We start from the raw sequence: 18,580 nt of genomic DNA, 5'->3' as shown, positions 1-18,580 counted from the left end.
TACACATGCACAGGTGTGCAGGGCTGGGTGTGCAACCTACTTATGATGAGCTCCTCCCAAAGACTCATCCAAAAGAAATAAAACCTCTGTGAGCTGTCGTCTGTCCGACAGTCAGGGAGAAAAACAGGTAGAGCAACACAAAGACACAGCAGGTAGACCTAAAGGAAACCAAACATGCAGTGGGAAATTACACACTCAGGGAGACAAGAACATAAAACACAACCTTGTGTCCTATTGGGAGTGTCCCCGATTAGAAGAAGTGAAAGTACCAGCCTTTAGTTTGAAAGCTAAAAATAATAAATATATTTAGATTTTACAAATAATGGGACTTTCCACGACTGAAAGCACAATTAGTTGAAAATAACATTATACCGTATAACTTCTAAAGAACTGGACACAATCCAAGACCCACACGGGCGACAGATGTAAAACACGGTTCTGTTTGCACTACACAGGGTGGGTCCTCGAATGTGTCTGCATGTTTATTTGCGCAGTCATGAGTTTTGGTCTGCAGACAGACACATTATAGGTGAATGATTACATTTTACCACAGATTTACACAGATGTTTGATTCTATGTGAACGGTCCAACAAAATACAGACAAAATGCTTAAAAAAATGTCTTGCAACAATAAGATAAAAATAACAGCTAATGGACAATATGTGATTCAAGAAGAGATTCTGATGGGCAGTCTCACAGCAATCCTTCAGAGGCTCAGAGAAAAGTGAGACGCCCCTGATGAAGCACTTGTAGAAGTTAATTATGCATAGACATATGACTTCATTAGTGACTTTATGCAATAACTCAGCTAGGCCATCTAGTAACGTTTGGCTATGTGATGCATGTAAAGTCATTTATTTAAGAGTAGTACTTAAAACTACTTGGATAGCCTGAATCTCTCAATACTGACCAGTCCAAATACAGGCAAAGGAATATGCCTGACCCAAATTATGCATCGTTGAAAAACATAAAGCCTCACAATTCAAAAAGTGTAAACCATTGTACGATGCAAATACTACAGTGAGAACTGTTCCATAGTTTGTCTTAAGAGTGACTACCCAATAAAACAGCACTTAGTGTAGTGAGCAAAACGCTTCAAGGCTTTAAGTAAAAGAAAATTATTTCACACATCTTTCCATTTTATTTAAAAATTATTTTTACTATAACATAAGAATTACCAGTACTTCCAGGTGTTACACACTCAACACCTTCTCATCTGAATAGTTTTTGCTGCCCATCCTTAACCAGATACTAACAAGGTGGTGGCAAAAAAAGGCAATGACAACGTATGACCATAATGAAATTAGAGCTTTGCAACACAGCAACATGTAACGTAATGCTCATGCCCTATCAGAATTTAGGGTTGACTCTTTAAACAACAAATAGAGTCAGCCTAGCCCAGTTGGAATAGTGTGTTGGATATGTTATAATTTCCAGTCTTTATGTCATAAAGACTGTTTTCCATCCCCTGTCAGTGTTTCTAGAATCAGATTCTATTTGTGGTGGTTGCGGGGTGGTACGTGTGTACATGAACGTGCGGTACACCTACGCTTGCTTAAATGAGTTACAAACTAACACTATATACATTTAATGAGAATAAATAACAGAGGAAACGCCAGCCATCTCCCCCACTTCTTGACAGATTTCAGCAGCTGGTGATGGCAGCTCGTTTTGCTCTGCAGCTTCTGCGAGCTCGGTTTAGTGGCACATGAACCAGCTCCCCACCTGCCGAAGGTTCTGGTTAGAGTGGTCCCTGCAGCTTGCAGCAGATCTCCAGAGCAGAACAAAGACTACTGTTGCCACCTGCAGTTCACAACAATGGGCGTTGGAGATTGAGCTGAATGATGTTGACATCCACCACAAGGGTGACCTGGCTGAAATGGGCCAGAGCTAACAGGTTAGCAACGACTGATGTTTGAAAATAAGAGTGAGATGATTATTGAGTAGTAAAGTGGAGGCTGGAGGCATTCTTTAGTTCCAAACATACTTTAGTGGCCTGCCTATGTGTGAGAAAAAACCCCAACAACAAAGACTTTCCATTTGGCATGAATTTGGTATGAAGGTTGGATAAATGTGTATTCTATTTGGCATACATGCCTAAGGCTAACCACACAGTAGTCTCTTCCAACTAACAGTCAGTGGGGTGCATTTAAAAAAAAAATTAACCTTGATGAAGTTGGACAAATTGGTCATTTAGAAATTTGTCAAAAATGCTGCCATTGTTAACATAATCTAGCCTCTGGGAGACTAATCTGATGCTTTTAAGCTGATTTGCTGAAATATATTACTTCCTTTTTGCTTCAAAGCTTCAGTTTTACTGCCCTTGAATAGTTTAAGCAAAGCAAAATCAGTTTTACCCTGAAAACAATAATAAACATGCCAATTAATAAGAAGCTAACACCACGTTCAGTACAATAATTTTTTACTCTAGAGCCATGATGTGTAGGAAAAATATTGCACTTGTTGACAGAGTAGAAGGATATGCAAATGATCAACACTTTCTTTTTTAAACTCACTTCACTTTCTCATCTCCAAGTTTAGTTTCAAAACTAGAGCATCCACAACAACAACATGCACCAAGCACTGCAACTCCCACCCAGCACCCACCCAGCCTGCGCCCACTCGGCCCTCCGATGAGGCTTAATGAGTAATAAGCACTGGGTGACCACAGTCTTGGAGTCAAGCCAACTTTCCCAGATGCTAAATTGAAGCCTGGAGGTACTGCATAATGCAAAACAACACTCATTAAAACTTGCAGTGAAAAAACAAAAACAAAACACAAGGAGCTATAAAATGCAAAAATGCACTGAGATGCATTCGAGGAGAAGCTCTGTAGCAGTTTCTAAATGATGTAGATGAATAATTAACTCTCAGGTGTCCATTAGCGGAAGAATTTACAAGATGTAGAAAATGGGTTCCAAAACACGCTCATGACCTTCAAACCGAAACCATTTGGCCCGAGCACTATGTTATGGAGGCGAGTGTGAGCTTTGGAAAGGATGATGAAATGGAAGGAAATCAACAGCAAAAAGAGCGACGTTTCTAGAACCAGAATGTGAAGCTTTCCCACTTCAGCTAAATTATACAGTACTGCAGTTTTTCTTCTTATTGAATTTACAAATGGATAGTGTAATGGATTGCATTATAGTAAGTTATTTTGATAATCTCTAAAAGCAATTCAGTTTGTATGGTGTCCACAGAGCTTAAAATCACTACCCTGTCAGTGATTTTAAAACTTATTTTTTGCTAAAACAGCAGCCACAGTGGCAACAGACAAAAGAAATGTGACTGCTGAAAGATACACTATTACACAGCTACATTTTTAATATAATGTAATGATAACAAAAGGTAACAACAACATTAGAAAGCAAATTCATAGATCTGCAGATGACCCATGAACACAGAACTGGAATCGACTTAATGTGATGTCCAAATTGGAACTACAATGAGTTGTAAATACGTGTTCAAACAGTGAGGCTATTAGTACCTGTAACTGATTACTTTATCTTTTACAATGAATACGTATCTTGAAAAGGAGAAAAAGAAGAAATATGTGTATTTGTTTGGTGTTTATGAACATCTGTTTTTCCTGTCTTTCTATATGCAGTAACCGATGAAAATAAAGAAGAATACCATGATAGGTTTTCGCTAGTACACATTAATACCTCAAAAAATTGCAATCCAATAAGATTCTGAAAGGGTTCATTCCACATGAAGAGTATTTTTACTTTAAGTATATTTTGATATTAAACCTTTTTTTTTTTAAAGTAGGTCTATGAACTGTAGCTAAGAGTGCAAATACTATTAGCTTTACTGTTTTCAGTATATTCAACACAGCAGTTCGCTTTATTCATTTCATCATTTATTATGGTTTTCTTTGTCCCCTGCCCCTGCTTGTTGATACTCTCCCCTGTATCACCTGATTAAAACACAGCACTGGTATGGCCCTTGTCTGTATGTTAAATATTATTAGTACAGCTGAGAGGCTGTTAGTTTAACCTAGCATGAAAACTGGAAGCAGGTGACTACTGACACATATACCTGCAACCCAAGTGAGTACAAAAGAACAGGAAGTCCTCGAGTTTGTGTTAAAGTGGTGCTGCTGCAGTCTGCAATAATGGCATTATGAAAGACAGGTTAAACTTATCTGCGTTATAAACAGCTCAGTGAAAGAAAGTGATTTTCTAGGAAGTCAGCCATCTTGACCTTAGACTAGTGTGAAGTCATGCGAGAGATATATCAAAGAAAGGGGAGTTTCTACCTGCAGGACTGATACCAGCACACAGTGCTAGTCCACCCGCAGCTCCAATAAGAAAAGTAATATTTGAATTACATAGTGTTACTAAAACGAGGAGATCACAACATGGTACCAAATAGTTTGCGTGTGTGTGTACGTTCATCTTGTCCTTCAAAACTCACGCCCTGATTCCTAACATACCATCTCCTTCCTGCTGCTTTCACATGATTCACTGTTGACTTGCAGTTTGTGGCATAATGTCACATTCAGTCATGCTTTTATGTGACTCCTGTGTGTGCATAATTAAAAGATTGTGAGCTAGAACAAGCCTTATGTTAAGATGCCGTATTTTTAAAATAATGTTGTTGTTGTTTTTAAAAAAAAAACAACAACAACATTATTTTAACATTTTGATGTATTTCTACACTGAATCATCCTGGAACTGCAGGCTTAGAGTTGTGAAACTGATGAATTGAGTGAGTAATTTGTAATGCATAAGCACATCTTTATTTTCACTTCATGGAAATAGTAAATAAGTTTTTTTCCCAGTGTCTCTCTTCTCTCTCACACATGCACAGTAGCTCCACGTCTTTTATTGAGCCACCAAACAATCTGTTCTATAGAAAGGCAGCTAGCACAACACTAAATGTCATTAATGAACATTTCTTTAAACCACAGTGACTAACTGCACAGAGATCTTTTTTCTTCTTTTTTTTTTCAGGGGTTTATAAAAAATTCTTTCTTCCATTGTGTTAATGATTGATGGGCACCAGATGCCACTATGGGGTGTTTCCCATACCAGACAGCTTGACATTTGATTATAATAGGAATGAATGTTGCACACAATAGGTGGCTTGTTGTAAACCTAGGGGCAATAGAAGATAAATAATTATACTGTTTTGTGAAGCCGAGCTATCATTCCACAAACTTTCCAAAAGAAGATTCTAGTTTTTTGAAACTAAGTACACCCATGACTTAACAGTTTGTAGAACCACATTTAGCACCTATAACTTAGAGTAACTGCTTTCTATATGACCTTTCCAGTCTCTCACGTCATTTCTGGAGGAATTATGGTTGTTTTCTTTACATCATCGCTTCAGTTCATTGAGGTTGTGCATAGTTTGCTTAAAGTCCTGCCACAGCATTTCAGTCAGGTTGAGCTCTGGACTTTGACCGGATCGTCACATCACCTTTTCTTTTTCAGCCATTCTGTTGTAGATTTGCTGTTGTGCTTAGGATCATTTTCTTGTTGAATGACCCAATTGGGGCCAACATGTCAGATAGCTGGTCTCACACTTGACTCCAAAATACTTTGGTACACAGAGCAGATCATGGCCAGCTGAGTGACAGCTGGCAGTAGTTTGCGGTGTTGATATGCTGTGTTTGGTTTTGGCCAAACATCTCCACACCAGTCTTCTCTGTCTGAAGGACATCGTTTCATGAATCTAAACAATACTGCCATGTTTTTCTTAAAGAAAGGAAGTTTTCTCCCGGAAACTCTTCGAAATAAGAAACACTTGATCAGGTTTTTTCTAATTGTACTGTCATAATCGTCTCAGGAGTAGATGTTGGAACATCTACTCCTGGAAGGACTGTGGTTAGTTGAAAGCTACAGACCATCACACTGCCAAAACATCTGCTGTTATACAGGCGGTCAGACTGTTTTAATCAAGTGCATTTCATTAAGTGGAGAATGAATGATTACTAAGCTGCATAAAAAGACAACGTAATGGTTTTTAAGGTTCAGGTATTTGACATATTGTCTCCGTCAGGCTGCTGAACATGTACAATCACTTCTGCAAACACAAGTGAAGCTTTAGGAAGAATGACAGCAAACACAGACATACTTTGAATATCATCTGACAGACAGCACTGTGAGCAAAAAAGCATAACAGCTATGGGAATGCACCTCAATAAGACAAGACACTTTGGTGTTTTTCGTCACCTAATTGCATTCACCTACCTGTGCACAAACATGACACTGAAAAAGTGCATAATTACTTTCTTTAGAAGATCAAAAATACTGATTATAAATGCTGAGTATGTGGATGTTTGATTGGAATATTACCTTAAGAAAATAAAATAAATAAAATAAACCTTTTCCTGAAAATTCAAGAAAAAAAATGGATTAAAACATTCTTGAATTTAAATTTGTAACTGCCCTTTCTAATAAAAATGTCAAAACTTGTCACCAAAGATTTGACATCAAGTGAATTTCTGAATGCTGATGTCATCATTCTTACTTAAATGGCATAGCTAAACGTTAAGGTAATGGAGGTTTCGGCAAATGAAGTAGTCACACACAAAGACTTGTATCTACAGGTGAGAAACAATTTCTTAAAAACAATGACATCATCTATAATCTCAATTATTCTCGCACACACCCAGCTTTGTGAAAGTTGGGATCGTCTATGAGACTGTCCCAAATGGGCTTGGGAAACTGTTCACAATACAGGCCTTACTGATATTCTTTTTTTTCTTTTTTTTAAAATTTCATTTGTTTTTAGTAAATCTCTTGTGCAGTACATTCTAGGAAAACGTATCCAAGTGAGCCAGTTCTGATGTGTAATTTATTAGTTCCCACAGTCATTTGGAGCTATAAAATCTCGATTCAGGCCACATCAGCATGTGATGTGAATGTAGCCTTAGTGCTAATGTGTTCAGGATTAGAAAGCACTGATGAAAATTATATACATCCTTATTAATCTTTATATAATTTGCCCAAAACCATTTTTTCTTTCTTTAATTTGATGTCTTGAAAAAAATCATTTTAGTTTTTGATCAAGACTTCAAGGATGGGATGAAAACTTTCGTCCAGTAAATGCACATCAGGTTCAGCATGCTCCAAAATGAAAGTCAAACTGATGTTGCAGATGTCAATTCAACATCACTTTGAGCTACTTCTTTAAGACTGCTTGGACGTCCTTATTAGACTTCCTAGTTAGTGTTTAAGAAATGCTTTCCATAATATCTTTTTTCAGTTTGAAGAAAACAAAATAAACATTACCAATAAAGTTAATGAGAAACAATTGTCAGAGTTTCAGCCATGTTGCTATGAAGCTTTACTTGATTGTAATTTTTAAACTAAAGCCAAGTCTAAACCCTCAAACAGCACTTTGTATTTATGAAAGCCAAAAAAAGACATTTTACACTATACTGTAAATGCAAAAGCTCCAAATTATTATCAGCTCATCACATAAATTTTAATGTTAAACTAGCAAAAATGTGACACCAAGAGTGCAGTGGGTTGCAGGGCTGATGATGGTGTTGGCAAAGTTAGGTTTGTGCACTGGCAGTGAGTTGACTAGAGAAACTGAAACCATAGATACAGGATACATTTCTCTTAAAGCCATTCCCTTTAATTAATGCGGCTAACCTGTTTGTGATGTAGGCCAAGTGTTGTGGGTAGTAAGCAACTGTAACGTGTTACTGGCATGTAGCTAAAGGTACTGTGAAGGCCACGTCAACAGCAATTAAGTTACCATAATCTAATGGCTAGATAAGTTTCTCTGTAACAGATATCCAAATGTGCATTTACAAGGAATTTAAATATAATTTAAATAAAATGTCTCCTCATACAGTCCTGTGCAAAGGTCTTAAAGTATCCTTCATTTCTTTCTTTGCTTACAAGGAGCCTTTCTTTTTAAAAAGTCAATCTTTGAGCTTTTGTATTTGAACATTGGCTGCCTTTTCACTCAATTTCACTCCAGTCATTGTACCTGACCATTTTTGGATAAATGTTTCTTTGTTTGTTAAGCCACTCAACACTAACCGATGAATCATTCAAGCATAAAAAACGCACTTAACACAAGGGATAAACCAGTGTTGTGTCTATACATAACAGACAACTTAGCAACGAACCAATTCAGAAATCTATCTTTAGCCACATTATTTGTCCTCATTTCTTTAGCTGAATGTCTGGAAAAATGGCAAAGATAATACAGTGTAAGGGGGAAAAAATATTATTTTTACACCAAAAGGTGGTATCTCAGCATGGCGTGCAGTGTTTCCTTAAAACATTCGGGGAAACTGGACAAATATAGGACAAGAGAAGTGGCAATCCTTCCACTTCCTTATGAAAAGAAATTATCTACCACAGATAAACAGTGTCTGAAATTTATGCCCTTAAGAAACAGGGAAAAAAATCCAGCAAAGATCTTACACAGAATTTGAGATTTTTTTTTTTTTTTTTACAATCTGTTATTCTTTGACTTGCATTAACACTTACTTACACAACATTTTAACCCATCTCTACTCCATTACAAACAGTGACAAGGCAAGAGAGAGAGAGCAATGAGAGAGTGTAGGGTGGGTGTGTGCTGAGCAAAACTGTGAAAGAGATCAGTTGTGTATTCTTGTTGGTCTGGTTCGTTAACTGCCTGGGCTAGAGTCAAGTGAAAGAATGTAGTTCCATTAAAACGCATTAAAGAGAGAGAGGATGGGTGTGCGAAGGACAGAGGCTGGATACAGAAACAGGTTGAAGTTGTTACACATGATTAAACTAAATGTTTTTGTCCCATACATACACATGGTTGAGTTTGAAAAACTGATGAAAAGGAAAAACTGAAACATCCAAAAGATAAGAAAGTGGTATTAAGAAACCAAAGGAACTGGGTGAGAGTGAAAGGGGAGAAAGGGTGACTGAAACAGAGAGAGGTATGATGAATTGTTGGAACATTCTCAGTGAGAAAAGGGATTAAGTCAAAGTTTGACATAGAAAAAGAGAGAAATACTGCTGCACAATATGCAATGACTAATGCCTTGTGGGGTGTGTTGGGTCAGTCATTGCCTTGGTTCAACCCTTTTTAAAAACATGTACATATTGTCATGTACATTGTGTCTAGACTAAATGAATCAATGTCATACACACATCATATATATATATATATATATATATATATTATATCAGAACATATACATATACACACACACACACACGCACACGCACACGCACACACATATATAGTGTAAGCTAAAAGCTTTGGCAGCTTTTTAAGCATGTACAAAAAATTATGTAACATATACTAGAGTACTAAATACAACAAAACTAAAAAGCTTAACTTCTGGCATGCAAGAAAATCCAAGTCATCATTTACACAGTGTAAGTAAAATAAAAAAAATAAAAAACAAAAAAACATATATACACACACACACTAAAAACTGAAGAGTCAAGAGTAAAATAGTGCAAAATTGAGAGTAACAGTAAAAAATATGTTAGATAACAGTGAACGAAAAAGCACAGCTGTGTAGGAGATGAGGGTGATCAGAACAGAAAAAGATGGAATGAAAGATAAAGACATGGAAAGTGAACTAATACAAAGATACTTTAGCTAAGCAAGAAAATCAGTAATGCTAACAGCTGGCAATAGTTTCTGCATTCTTCAGCCAAGAAAACATTTACACATGAATGACTGCAATTTTCCTTAGACAATTGTGAAAAACCAGCTTTAGAAAGCACATTTTACATTCTGAACACAGGACAACAACACCGATATTTAACACATAACTGCGTAAAGCTGACTTCATTTTAGCCTGCTAGCACATCTCTGTGAGGCTGACATTTTCTACATTTTGCAACATATGTGAGAAAACAGAACTTTCAGAAATATAATAATTAATTGTATGTGCTTGACGTCACCCTTTAAAGCAACTCATGTATAACTAATATCCCTGCTTCTTAAGCTAGCTGTCAAGGCTGTAAAAGTAGCTGCGTAGCAACACGCTCGCTGGCCTGCAAGCTAAAAACAAAAGAAACTAGAAAAAAAATACAAAGATATAAGCTCACAATGGCTATAGGAACTCACTTATTCCTTTAATTATTGTTAATGTGATAAAATAATATCGATTTGTGGCGACTATTTCACAGAAGAACTAGCCTAACAACCACTGCTCTCTCTAGCCTGTTGTATCTTCTGGCTTAAAACTGCCATAGTTCTCACTACTGTTGGTGTCTCCAGGACTGTGTTTTACTGTGATTACACACACACACATAAACACACCCACACAAACAATCACAGCTTGTAATCAGTCGCCCAACTTAATTCTTCAACCAAACAGGCATGCAGGGGTAGAGACCCAGTTAAGAACAGCATGGTTTGGTTAGGTGTTGTTATTGTTGTTGTGACTATTACTAATTAAGTGTTAAGTAACACAGCAGCTCCACGTGGAGTCAGTAAAAGTTCACATAGCGCCCTCCACCCAGCTGAAATAAAGATAACATCTCATCTCTGTTGGCCTCTTATCAGGGGGCAGAGTACTCTTGAGAAAATGAAAACTGTTAGATATCATCAGTATTAAAAAAAGAAAAAGGAATTTTATTGTCAATGCCTGACACGAGTTTGATCTTGCAGAGACGTAGCTTAAAGTCACTATTATGGTGGATAAGAAACTGTAAAACTTATATTTTCATGCCACTTTACAACATTGAGATTTCATGGAAGGTAGTATAAACTCCTCACACTATACTTTCTGGCCATAAGTATGTAGACACAAACTGCACACAGCACACCCACAATACACATGAAAACTGAATCTGTCATTCCAAAGCCACAGACACTAAATGCTCCTCTAGCTCAGACTCCTAAAAGGTTTCCACATGATTTTCCAGTTCATCCTGAAGGTGTTGGAAAAGACCGAGGTCAAGGCTCTTTGCATGTCAGTCAAGTTTTTCAACACTGAAATGTGTAATGTAGCTCAACAGTGAGAATGAGCCCAGCGCCTAATTTTAGGTTGTTTCATTAACATGATACAAAGCAAGGACAAGCCTGTAGTAACCACTTTTGAGTCCACGCTGACTTTGTATAATACGATGCTACACAATTGCACTATGTTGCACTTTATATTTCATTCTATAATCAAATTTAAAGTATTTAATATTGTATTGAAATTTTTTTTTTTTTTTAAGTATCTGCATTACTTACACGTTTCTCCACAGTATTAATACACTACAGGTATTACAACCTGCATACCAGCACCATGAAAAGTACTCAAGCTCAAACACAGACTGCAGTAAGGCGGGCCACAAAAGTTGAGGACTATTGATTTCTGGTAACATTATCACACTAATGCTGATAACTCTGAACAGCTCTTACATAATGCTCCTGGAACAACAGTAGCTTTAATCCTACTTCATAGTTCTTCAATTACCATATTAATTGCCTATTCTTAACAGTCTTCCCTACCCGTTTTTAAGTCACTCCTGAAAAAGCAGCTCTTTACCCTGGCCTTTGACACCACATGAGATGTTGGTTTTTATTTATTTATTTTTATTTTAGTTGTTTTTAGTTGATTCTGTGCTGTTTTATCTTGTTTTCTTTTTTAATATAGGGCTATTTTAATTTTTATGTATTATGTGTTATATTGATTCATTTGTGCTGTTTTCTTTTATTCTATTGTTTTTAACTTATTTTCTGTACAGCACTTTGGTCCTGTGCTGGGTATTTTAAAGTGCTTTATAAATAAAATTGGATTGGAAATTGGATTATCAAACTGTACGGTACCTTCTCTCCGTTTACAATGCCTGTCTCAAGATTCATTATTTGAAGATCTACATGCTAAATCAATCATTCGGAATGTTACTATGTACTTTGGCTGAATGTATGAAAGCCTGCATCTCCATTTGCCGCAGGCTAAACTTTAAAAGTTTAGCTTAACTATTTTTGCGCACAGTTTTGACCTGAAGCAGTCTCTGTGCTTCCCTGCATCAGCTGGATTATCTGTTCCTCAGCCCTATCCTTAAAAAAAGACTAGTTTTTCTGCGATCCAGTTTGAGGAAAATAGCCGTGAACTCTCTTAAGTGAAAGCAGCGCATTTCTCACCCGAAATCAGTGTCAGCAAAAAAAGCTGTACCAAAGCGCTCCCATTAAACTCCAACAAGTGTTCCTGGAAAATTATGAGCTTCTTACCTGTTCCTCCTCCTTTCTGCGGTGCTCTGATGCCGACTGACAGCCTGCTGAGTCTGCCTGACAGGAGTTTCCTTGTGGGTGTGGCCAGAGTTACACCTGCCGCACACCGGAACGTGCGTAATGAGCCCAGCTGACTCACGCAAAGTCGCCCGGGAAGGGAGGAGCGAAGGTTTGAGCTGGTTAAACGTTACATTCTCTGGCAGAAATCCACGAGAACATTTTTGAGAGGCATGAGAACGAACTCACTCTCTGTCTTTGACACCATTTTGGGAAATGCAATGCACCATGGGCAGCTTTTGCAACTATTTCAGGAATGTTTCCTTCCCTGGGGACATTGTGGTTACCACCTTCTCCCTCTGATGACATTAAGTGACATATATATGTATATATCTTAGTTCCTTACATACAATGCTAAACAAAATCATAAGACCACCATCCAGTCAGCTGTAAAGTTTATAAATGAACAGTATTGGTAATTACCAGAATGATTTTTGTAATTGTGTGTCCACCAGTATGTACAAGCTCTTTAACTGAGATAATATTTTTAATGCTTTAATATAATTTTTGCTGCCATTCATTCATTTTCCAATTCACTGTTTGAAAAAAAGGAAATAAGATTTTAGTGATTGAGTCTTATGCTCAAATAATTTTTCACTGATTCAGAGAAGTCAGGATTTGGGTTGAAAAACATGAATTCAGTTTGTTATTTGCCTGACAAATAGCAATTATAATTTCTCGTTTTAAACAAGTTTTTGTCAGATTTCTAAAATATTTGTGTTTTCTTCTTTTTATGGTAGGTGGTCTAATGTGCATTTGTAAAGCATTTAAATCCTTACCTTTCCCTGACAAGAAATGCCCAGCGCAAAGCCAAAGTGCAGTCCCTTATGTCATGCTACAGCATATTATTTTACCTCTAAACCAGCTTTCTGGTGTTTTCTCTATTGAAGTTAGTTCTGGTCACTGGTTTATGGTTTTAAATCACTTTGCAATAGGTAACAATGCTATGTAAGGATAGTGTTTTTGTTGACCCATTCCATCAGCAGCTTTTATGTCACTATAATCTCCTCCTACTGTCCCAATGCTTGTATTAATGATTTATGGGGATGTCCTATTAGAAGAGGAGTCTCTGCAATATAGTTGGTAATCTGCATTGATGTAAATACACCAGTTGGAAAAACAACCTTAGAGACAGCGTGACCACTTTAGGCTGGCCCCATGCTGAAGTGCATTTTTATGGCCTGGTACAACTGCGCCCCCCCCCCCCCCCAATAAATAGATAAATAAATAAAAATAAACAAAATTAAATATTCCCTTCATAACACCTGTATGGTTGATGTATTTTCTGTTATATCAAAATACATATTTACAAATACATATTTTTAAAGCGCTTTGAGTGCTCTAGTAGAGAAGAAAAGAACCAGTCCATTTACCATTTACACTACCAACACAGGCTGTTATGAGGCACAGATCACCCAAAAAGTCTTTAGTTTGATGAGTGAAATTTTGGTATTTATTATCTGACATGTATCCCTGTGGATTGCATCTGTCAGCTAGCTACACAGTGTTGCTAGCACTGATTAGTTATCGCTCCAGTGTTTCGTCCAAATCATCAGCTTCTTTTGGATGCTTCCTTTAAGAATCACCACAGAAGATCATCTGCTCCATCTCACCCTATCCCACCTCCATCTACCATACTCTTCTGTCACACCAAGACTGCATGTCCCCCTTCACTTCTTCTTCACCTCTGTTGCTTTGGATGGTATCTATCTCCACTATCGTTACCCCTTGTGTGTTCACCTTTCGACCTGTCTCCCTCTCATTCACAGACATTCATTCCTCTTCTCTCCACTGCATACCTCCACCTCTCCAGGCTCTCTTCCACCTGCTTTCTACTCTCACTACACATCACAATGTCGTCTGCAAACAGCATAATCCACAGAGACTTCTGCCTGACCTCATCTGTCAATCTGTGCATCACCACTGCAAACAAGAAGAGCTGATGTAATCCCACCACACACCTCACCACTGTATACATGTCCTTGTTGTTGAAAGTTGGTGCTGGTACAGTTACAGTTTTGTTCAAATATTGGACAAAAAATGCTATTAGTAAACGGACTGGCTTCTAAATAGTGGTTTTCTACTCTGCATGAGCACTCAAGGCACTTTATACAACATGCCTCATTCCCCCCTTCACACAAACACTTGTTTCTATGCTTGAGTGCTTTCCATCTAACTTTCACACACATTCATACTCCAATTGACACATCAGAGAACAACTTGGGGTTAGTATCTTGCCCAAGGTTATGCAGAATAGAGCAGCCAAGGAACCACTAACCTTCCAATTAGCAGAGGATTTTCTCTGCCTCTTGAACTACAGCCACACACACACACACAAACACACAACAGATGGCAGTGGCCAAAACACTCAAACAAAGCATTCAAAACACAGATTCCAGAAACCAACAGGTGACATCATAGTGGCTACACCCATCTTTTATATACAGTCTTCGTTTAAATATACTGGAAGTTTCTCTTTCCAAGGCTGAATTTGAAAAACCCTACACACCATGCTGCACAGCAAAGCTGAAACATCAAAGAAGAGGAAGAATAAGCACAGCATATTTTTTGAATGGGGATGTCCTGTTGGCAAGAAATGGTTGCGTAGTCACTATAAAATCTGAACACATAAATCTAAGCTTTGATCTCAGCCTGTGAGGAACAGTGAGTAAAGTCTTTCCAAGAGATCAGATTATTTTCCTGCAGTGTGAAAACACTGTGGCACACCTACACATAAACCTAGAGTCTCCTGTAAAGAAGAGACGACTGAGTGTTGGTTAAACAGCCTGTGGTTGCCATAGAGGTCCCACTGAACGCCGAGCTACTTTGTGTTGGGCAACGCTGGCAACCACACCTCACATTCCTCTTAGCTGGAGCCAGGAACACACCCATCAGCAATTTACACTATGGCTCCACACACGTTCACATGTACACATGCATTCAAATGGAACTGAGCAACACTGCATTCACACCTTTTGTTCTTTTATTTAACAAAAATTGTTGTGACAACCATAGGACGACAATGAATACTCTTACTGGTCACTTTATTTAATTTAGAATTTGCTCCGTGTTTACATGATAACATCACAAAGTTGCTGCAGATTTGTCTGCTGCACATCAATAATGTGAATATCCCGTTCGATCACATCTACGATATGGTGACTGTGAACTCATCGTCATGTACAACAACCAGTTTGAGATGATCTGAGTTTTATGACACTAGTATTATCCTGCTAGAAGTACCCATCAGCCATCAGTAGCCTGATACTGGTGGATGGATTGTTCATGCCAAAATTTGACACTACCATACCAACCTCCTGTTGACCAAATTTGGTCTGCCAGTGTGGATTGCAGCCTTAGCTGATATGAGTGGTGGCCAGTGTGGTCTTCTGCTGCTGTGACCCATCTGCTTCAAGTCTTTATAAGCAGTGTGTTCAGAGATGCTGTTGTGCATACCTTGGTTGTCATTATTTGAGTCACTACCACCTTCCTACCAGCACAATGCAGTCTGACCATTCTCCTCTGACCTCTGGCATCAACAAAGCCTTTTCACCCAGAAAACTGCTGCTCATTTGATATTTTCTCTTTTTCTGACCATTTTCTGTTAAACATGGAGACGGTTGTGTGGGCAAATCCCAGCAGATCTGCAATCACAACAACAGTGGCCTCAAGGTACTTTATATTGTAAATACCCTACAATAATACAGAGAAACCAGAGGAAATCCCAACAATCAGATGACCCTTAAGAACAAGTGCTTGGTGACAGTGGTAAGGATAGCTATCTGCTGTGACCAGTTGCAGACAAGGAGAGGAGATATGGCAAGAAGTGACTTACATCAGGCTGCCATTCTGGGCCAACAAAAGACATCACCACCATTCACCTGGAGAGAACGCATGCAGGCAGAGCGAGAACATCCAAACTCCACACAGGAGTTCTTGCCTCAGACCAAGAACTCATTTGGTCTGAAGCAGCAATTGCAACCACTGCACTGCTGTTGCATCCTTTAAAAAAGCAAAAAAGAAAATTAATAATTTTCCAATCGTAAATAAACGTATAAAAGTGAAAACTGAATTAGCTTTTATTTCATCATCCTCTCAAGTAGCTGGTTTGTACACAGTGTTGTCTCACACGCCTTTTTGGGGTGTGTCTACAGTTCAAAAACATCCTGCACAGGGGAGCGTCCTGTGAGACAACCTTTACTCACACAGTGATAATTCACACTGCTGCAGTGACTTGATTTGGTTGCTTATTCATGCTAATTCTCTAGAAGTTGGCAGAATGACCAAACATGATTAATTGTCAGCCATGCTGTTGGTAATGCGAGGCTGCACTTGCTAGCATGCTAACATCTAGTACACACATGCTGAGGTGACAAGTTCAACTTGATTTGCATGTTAGCAGTGCTGCTTACAGTGATAGTTTTATAATAATGCTTGCAATGATAATGGTAGTATATTAGTGTTATGAAGGGACAACGTTTACCCAATTCTCGATTAGTTAGTATGAATGCAAGCTAAGATTTAGTAAGGCGAAATATAAAAAGTTGGCAGATCAAATGTCACGACTGCCGAGGCGAGCCGTGTGGTATGAAGGGAGAAAGGACCCAAAACGCAGGCAGTGGATGATAATGCTGGTGATGTTTTATTTACACAGTGGGGAGATGGCAAAACAGACAAGAGGGAAGACAAAACTAAAGACCTAAACTGGGAAAGCTAAATGACAAACCTGAGAGGGTACCAGAATGGGGTGAGAGGCAGAGAGCCACAGACGAGGGACAGGACACCGTGGACCACAGACAAACCAGCAACAGGCAGGAGAACACACAGGGCTTAAATACACACACCAGTAATCAGGGGATGAGAGACAGGAGGGCAACATGGCTGGGAGGAATCAGAGCTGATGGGACAGGGGAAATGTAAACTGAACACACTCACATCAGACAGAGACCTTCACAATAAAGCAGGAAACTCAAACATGGGGAACCAAACAAGACACAGAACTAAACAGACAGCTTCACAAACAGACGGGGTGACACCATAGACAGACAGAGACACAGACGCAGACTCAAAGGCAGACTGAATATAACACATAGAACTCAAACAATAATAATCATCATAATGAACTAGAAAATGATAACAAACTAAAACCGCTGGGTCAACGACCCAGGACCATGACATCAAAGTTGTTACAGTTTTTTTTCTTGGTGAAACTATCCATGTGCGAAACACTAGAGGAAAAAATGCATGCTAATCAATATAATTAAAATATCAACAAGGGAAACTGTGAATGCTTGTATCAAATTCTGAGTCAGTTCATAAAGTTGTAGTTGTGTTATATCATTTCTTGAATTAATAATATAGATATAGGACCAGAAGATCGAATACAAACTCAACAGATCACCAAAGTCAGTAGGGTTCATCCTCTGGGGATCACAAATTTTTTTTTTTTTTTTTTTTTTTTTTTTTTTTTGTAATTGACCATCCCAGCCTTGCCATAATGGTCCATTTGATTCCCCTTTCATTGTTTATTTTATTTTCACTTACTGAACATGGGACAGACTTGACTGGGGGAAAGAAGGGGAGAAAGAAAGAGGGAAAGAGAAACAGCTGAGAAGAGGGACAGGGGAGAAGGGCAAAAGACAAAAACCAACAGAACGGGCAGAAAAAGAAAAAAAAGAAGAAAAAAAGAAAAAAAATGCATATATCAATCACCTGGGTCACCTGCTGAGAAAGAAAAAAGAAAACAAGCAGAAGAGAACAAGAGTAATAGAATAAACAACATCACAATGATATATGGGAATATGACAGTAAATACTAAATATTAAACATTATTGTGCAGCACATAAGATCAACAGAACACAGTGTGCTTTGAGGTAGGAGCCAAAAAGGGTGTAGTTTGTGGGTGTGATCACCCGTGTGTACACCTGTGAGCATGGACGCGCTTGTTTTTTGTTTTTTAAAAGGTTCCTTCATGTAATAATCTGCTAGAGGGTGTGGGGGGGCCACAGCCCCGTCCTCCAGGGCATGAAGCAGGTATGGAGGAGATCAAAACTCCAGACATCCAGAGGCCCCCAGAACACAAGAGACCAAGGAAGACCAACAGAGGGGCAGCTGCGCCACTGTCCCGGAAAGAGCTGAGGAGAGTCCCAGATGAGGGCTCACTCAGCAGCCGCGGAGCAGAAGCCAGGGGGAGTTGCAGTGACGCGCCCGTGAGCTCCGCCGGCAGCCAGCCGTGCCTGAGTGACCGAGCCCCAGGCCGAGAGGCCGGGGGCACCCCACCTCCGAAGTGGCCCGAGCGAGCCCCAGGCTCCAGGCCCCGATAAGCGGCCGCCAAGGAGTGAGCCGGTGTGTAACTGGACGCCCATCCCCGGACACAAAGAAC

The 18,580-nt window shown here is 38.8% G+C and overlaps 1 protein-coding gene across 1 annotated transcript in view; it reads right to left on the bottom strand.

Moving 5' to 3' along the window:
* Positions 1-12,176, bottom strand: part of LOC146665691 (uncharacterized) — a 56,779-nt gene extending 44,603 nt beyond the window's left edge. Inside the window, exon 1 of the mRNA XM_085413418.1 lies at positions 12,142-12,176. The gene's annotated coding sequence lies outside the window, so the exon portion shown is untranslated. The remainder of the gene's footprint in view (positions 1-12,141) is intronic.
* Positions 12,177-18,580: the final 6,404 nt, after the last annotated feature.

The sequence above is a fragment of the Rhamphochromis longiceps genome, linkage group LG7 (genome assembly GCF_057381845.1).
Source record: "Rhamphochromis longiceps isolate RC_006_pf linkage group LG7, R_longiceps_female_GT1.1, whole genome shotgun sequence".
In the NCBI taxonomy this organism is placed as follows: Eukaryota; Metazoa; Chordata; class Actinopteri; order Cichliformes; family Cichlidae; genus Rhamphochromis; species Rhamphochromis longiceps.
The sequence above is the reverse complement of the archived record's forward strand: the minus strand, read 5'-3'. Positions and strand labels throughout refer to the sequence as shown.